General features: G+C 46.1%; 1 long non-coding RNA gene across 1 annotated transcript in view; it reads left to right on the top strand.

The window, feature by feature from the left end:
• Nucleotides 1–4,189, top strand: part of LOC139084907 (uncharacterized) — a 48,803-nt gene extending 44,614 nt beyond the window's left edge. The window contains exon 4 of the long non-coding RNA XR_011542846.1: nucleotides 3,631–4,189. This is a non-coding gene — a long non-coding RNA (uncharacterized lncRNA). The remainder of the gene's footprint in view (nucleotides 1–3,630) is intronic.
• Nucleotides 4,190–6,000: the final 1,811 nt, after the last annotated feature.

Consider the following 6,000-nt stretch of genomic DNA (forward strand, 5'->3'; position numbering starts at 1 on the left):
TACACCAGAGGAGCTGCGTCCTCTTGTGGGCCTGACTTAGATGGCGAGATTCTGGACTTTGAGCTGATGATGTAACTCTGTAATGAGATGAGACTTTGGGGGTAATTTTTTGTGAAGCTTTAATAACTGGTAAAGTAGCCAAGGTCTTAGCATCGTATGAAGAGAGAAGTATTTGACATCTGCAATGCCAATTGAAAAATTTAAGAACTGGCAGATGTACTTTCGTGTGCGTTGTATTTCCCTTTGGGGGAGTGGGGAATGAAGTTGCAGTCATGGAAAGTTACTCTGCCAGTTTTGGTTGTGTTTAGTATTATTAGTGTTTTTAAGAATGCTAATCCACTGCTTGACTTCCCATCTTCCCTTCTGTGCCTCTGGACCTCTCAGAAATCCCCTATCTGATAGCCCAAGATTATCACTATCCTAAAATACTGACACACATTTGAGTCTGTTCTCGTTAACTAAAAATCTCATCCAGTAAGAATTACCTAACCCAGATCACAGTGATTACAAACTAGAATCTTTACTGTATAAAGATAGGATTTTCTAAAACCTGAAAAAGATTTTATGAAAGCCATTTGACCTACTTCAGTAAACAAGCTTTGTTTACTGTCAATTAATAGCTACTCTTAATTAGCATACCATCTTGCATATTCACTAAAGTCAGCATGATCTTCTCAGAACCACTTTGTCAACCTTTGTGGACATTCAGGAAGAACCAAATATTTTTTAAGAAATATTTACTTCCTAGAGATCTTATATTTGAGCAGCACTTGTAACTGTAGGGGAGGAAGAGCACTCTAGGTCCTTTTGGCCAGGCTATGAGTTAAATTGACATGAAACAGAATAACAGGAGAAAATCAAAGCTTTATAACATGTGTCTGTGGGACACCGACACACTCAGGAAAACTGAACGACTGGCCAAAATGGCCGAGCTGCCAGCTTAAATACCATCTTCAGCTAAAGACAAAGGAGGATGTTGCAGATAGCGGTTTGGGACTTCAAACAGGAGGCAGACAATTCACATGGAAATGGAAAGTAAATGTTTGGTAGACAGACCTTTGATAAGAGTGGGCTTAGCAAGGACCCTCCCAGTCTACTGGATACCCAGAGTTATCTATGGTGATGGCCTTTATTTTAAATTTCTTTTACACAGTTAGGGGGAAGGTCAAAGTTTCTTTCAGAGTCTTTCGTTCTTAAAAATAATCAAGCCAAAGAGACACATTTTGAGGTGGCCAATTCTGTTCCCTCACATAACTCTTCTATGAACTTTCGCGTCTCCTTTCCAATCTGATCTTCAAGACAACTCTGTGAGATAAACTCGGCAAGTGACATCATCCTTGTTTCCGAGTGGGTGAAATCTCTCTGGAATGCAGACATCATAGTGGAGGTATGGCCGCCCCGTCCAGGCTCACGTGGAGCTCCCACCTGGGTCAGAAGGGGCGGTTTTTCTGTTCATGCTCTAAACCCCCAAAAGGTGTCCAGACTCACCACCTTTGCTCATGGTGTTTGTCTGTGTCTGAGACCATTGGATGGAGAGACATGCACAGGTGAAGGGCTGTGGGCAGGGGGTCCCCACTCAAGGGATGTCAGCACCGAGTTGTCTACGTGCTACAGCGGAGCAAGGGCTGACCCTCCTGCCCCCGGAGCAGTCCCCAGCCCCTCTCATCTCTTTCCCCTCTAGTGTCAGCCACCCCTCTTCCTTCTGACCACTCCTTGCTCCAGCCCACTCTTTTCCAGTCTTTGGGATCAGGAAAGCCCCTTCACAGGCAGGCATCTGGAATTTTCTGTCTCAAAAATGTATGTCTTTTTGAAGCTTTCTTCCTCTCCCACATGTACTGTGGGAGAGAAAGATGCCATACAGGATACATGCAAGGGAGAGAGAAAAGGAAACATTCCTAAAAATATACAGATTCATATTTGAAATATGATCCTACTTCATATCCTAGAACCTCATGTGAGTATGACTATGTGTCAACTAAGGCTCTTGGTTCTGACCAAGATGGCTTTAATGTGTCACCTTAACTAAAGTTTATACTGGCTCCCCCTGCCTCCAGCCAGGACCTCTCTCTCAAAGCTCTTACAGAATCCAGGTGGCCTAACCACAGAGGCCCCTCCCTTCCCTTTTCTTAGAGCATTTACTTTGGAAAACTTGTCATTGTGCATTCTTTCTCTGCCCCTTTGAAATGTAAATCTTTTAAAAAGTCTCTTGCCAGATTTACAAGCCTGAATGCTTTTCTCAGAGACAGGGGAGCTAGCCCTTTGACTTGTAATCACCAAGGATGGTGCCTGTCTCCCTCCCAGTCTCTGTGGGAGGGAAGGAGCCTAACCTGGGTGGGAGGCTTTCTCTGAGCTGTGCATCACCTCCTGTCATGAAGATGTGAGGAAGTTTACTTCTCCTTTGGGTAACGCCAATCAGCAAACACAGATGGTCTGGTGTTCCCTCTCATCCTCACACTTAAAAATCCCCCAGCCTTTGTTTCAGTGCAGTTGAGCTCATACTGAATTCCAGACTGTCTCCTCTATTGCAATAGCCTTGAATAAAGTCTTCCTTATCTGCTTAAATTTGGTGCAATTTCTGCTTGATGATTGCAAGCAACAGAAACGGGCTCTGGCCACTGAATAAAAGGAACATGATTAGAAGGATGTGTAGACACAGTCATGTGGAAAGATGGTAGAAGACCAGTGCTGGGGATGGCAGGGACCAGCAATGCTCCAGAGGGTGAGGAAAGAGGAAAAGGAAACCTGGCATATTCTGTCCAGGTGACCACCACAAAGACCATGTCAGCCACCTCTGCCTCTGCCATCACTCTGCTGTGATGACCCCATGAAAAATGACCCCCAAGTGACCACTCTGGCCTCGAGTCACTCACTAAAGATTCAGAGTCCCAGGACTATGGGATTTGGTCAAATGTAGGTCACTTGCCCACCCCTGGCTCTGGTAGGGGCAGAAATGGGAAGAATCTGCCCCATGGTTTCTGTGGGGGAGGTACCCACTGGGAGCCAGCACCAGGAGTCACTCTCCCTCTCCCACCAGGACCACACACAGTGAGGGAGAGGTTGAACCTGGGGGATTTAGTGTGTGTGCCTGTCGGCTGTTTGCTTTATGGCCCAGCCAATTTCTCAACCTTGGAAGACCTGTTCATTGCCTACCTCGCCACCATGATCCCTTTTATTTGCATCCTCGCAAACCCAAATTTGTGTAGGGAGCCGGCAGAGCTCCTCCGGAGGGTGACACAGAGTTGGCTCAAACAACATGTGTGTGTCAGACACTCTGCGAGCCCCTTTGGGTCCCCTCAGTCTCACCTGCATCTGGGGACTTCAGCTGCTCATTCCTCTCCATTTGAATGACCTGCACAGAGTGGGCTTGGACTGACATCATCAGCGTCAACCCATATGCTTCTCCTGACCATGCCATGTGGGCACAACTTGGCACACCTTTCAGAAGGACCATGAGATGTGGCTCCTGTCCCCTGCCCCAGGTGTCCTGAGATGTGAGATGTTGCAGGAGTGAGGACCGCTCAACACCCACACGTGCACACTCAGGGGTACTGGGGTCCACGTGCATGGGGTGAAACTTTGACCAATAGGAGGTGGGAGCTAGGGGTAAATTCTTTTTCCTTTTTCCCTCAGCAGGGACCACTCCAAGACCTCCTCCTTCCCACATCGTCTCAGAAGCCAGGCCTGCAAAGTGGAGCAATCAGTCTTGCTAGATGCCGGGCCACAACCAGCTTGGCAAAGACCTCCCCCCACCCCTCACTCCTTTTCCCCTCTCTCTTGCCTTCCTGGGTTTGCATGGCCTAATAAAGAAAGCCTGCTCAGACACCAATGTGGTCACACCCCCTCCATCATTGGTGGGCCTGTGGCCCAGTTGGTCTAGTTAGACTTCAGGAAGTGTCTCCTGGGGAGAGTCTCCCTTCCAAAATAGAAACCCAAACTCCACAGGCAGGTTTGCTGCCCTTTTGCCCTTCTCCCTTCCATCTGCCTGGAACACAGATATGATACCGGGAGGTGCAGCAGCCATTTTGCCACCAAGACATGACCAGCCAACCTGCTAATGATGGGTCAGAAAATGGAAGAATCTTGGGTTCTTGTGACAGAATTGAGCCAATACACAAATCCTGGGCTCCCTACCTCAACACTCCTTGTTATGTGAGTCAAATAAACCCTTATTTGTTTAAGCTAACTCTAATAAGCTGTTTCGTTAATTCTGCCAAATCCGACCTAATACACTAGACCTGACTCTTTCTCATCTCTGTGAATGTTTTAGTCCCTCCCAAATGCACACTAGCTTCCTTCGTCAGAGATGGAGAAGGTGTCGAGAGGCAGTTTCTCCTGGGCTCCTGAGTTCTCACCATTGAAGGGCACACGTGGGAGATGAAGATGAGGACCCCTTTCCCAGCCATGTCAGGATTTTCATTTTCAGTGCCTGGCTCCCTCCAGCTCATGTTAATGACTCATCTTCCCGTCGCCTCCTCCACCCTCCCACCGCACAGACTAATTCAGAGCACCAACCCCCACAGCAAACTGCATTGTCTCGTCCTATCTGTTTGCCAGTGAGGAGCCTAACGGGGTCACATAGGTAGTATAATTGCTATCTCATGCCCCTGAGCCACCAAATAAATTGAGTTTGATCGGATTCTCACTTCACAAAGCAGGCTCAGTAAGGTGACCCAAAATAATCATGTCCGTTTTTGTTCAAGAGTGCTTCCACATTTTGGTTTGTTTGTGTAATTAAAGATGCGTCTCTGGACATTTTGGTAGAACCTGGAACCTTTAACTTAGAAGCCTTTGCTCCACTCTGCAGTGTTGGAGAAAATATCTTTAAAGTGGTCAAGACTAAGGAGTTCTTATTCTGTATCTGTAAAAGTAGAAGCTGTCAAAGATCCTGAATTCCTAAAACTTGACCCAAAGGAGAGGACAAGGTCTCAAGAGCAAGACACACAATTGCTGTAGGTTTATCAGCCATCTCTTTGAACGTCTTGAATTCTGTTATGATCCAGTTCATGTTTGTGATGAAGCTTGCGGTAAATGTGTACATGAATTGAATAAAAACAGTGCAATCGAAGTCATGGTTGAGGAGTTCAAACACATATTTAAAATTGCTTAGACGCTTCCGTCAGAGCATATACCTCTTTTTCTTATGGAAAAACCAATTGCAATGGGTCCCACTTACAAAGCCACCAGTAAAGTATAATTTCTTCACCTGATTAAGTCAGTCAAGTCTTGAGTGGCATCTCCAGGGCTCATGAACGGCGTCATCTGGCCATATTGATCAGAAGCTGGCCAGCCTGACGGAGTTTAATGCTGATGAAATTATTCTACTGAGTCTGATCTCTGAGGACGGAAGTGGATGCTGTGCAGACAGGCTGTATCCGACTTTCCCGTGATGACTCAGTCTACTTGCAAGAGCGTGAAGTTGGCACCGGCACTAGGAACCAGCCAGATGTCAAAGGCTCTGCTGGTTTAATTCTCTGTCATTCCAACCATCTTGGTTTTAGGATGTTGTCTAGATGTGCAAAAATTTTGCAAATACAGTGAAAGTGGCTACAGTGTATAAAACCACCTCTCACTAAGGTCTTACAGAAAAACAATTCCTCTCCGTCTCAGAGAGGGAAATACAAAAATCACAGATGTTGGGATTCAGACAGACCTGGGTTCCTAGTCTTGCTCTGTCAACGTCCAGCTGTGTGCTCTTGAGCAAGTGACTAAACCTGTCTGGGCCTTGGTTATATTATCTGTAAAATGGGACAAATAATAGCCTCTGGTAGGGGTACTATGCTGGATTAAATGAGACGTTTCATTTAAAGGGCCCAGTGCATACCAGCTGCTCCTTCATTCTCCTCAGCTCCCTCCAAGTTATCATCACCAAATTAGATTTGCTGCTGGGGAAATACAGTGCTTTACTTCCTAAAGGTCAAATAAATTAAAGTAAACAGATTAAACTTTTAGAATTTGCAGGTGTTTGGAGATTGTCTGGGGCTAGACGCTTACTTTACAGAT

Source organism: Equus przewalskii, chromosome 7 (genome assembly GCF_037783145.1).
Source record: "Equus przewalskii isolate Varuska chromosome 7, EquPr2, whole genome shotgun sequence".
Taxonomy (NCBI): domain Eukaryota; kingdom Metazoa; phylum Chordata; class Mammalia; order Perissodactyla; family Equidae; genus Equus; species Equus przewalskii.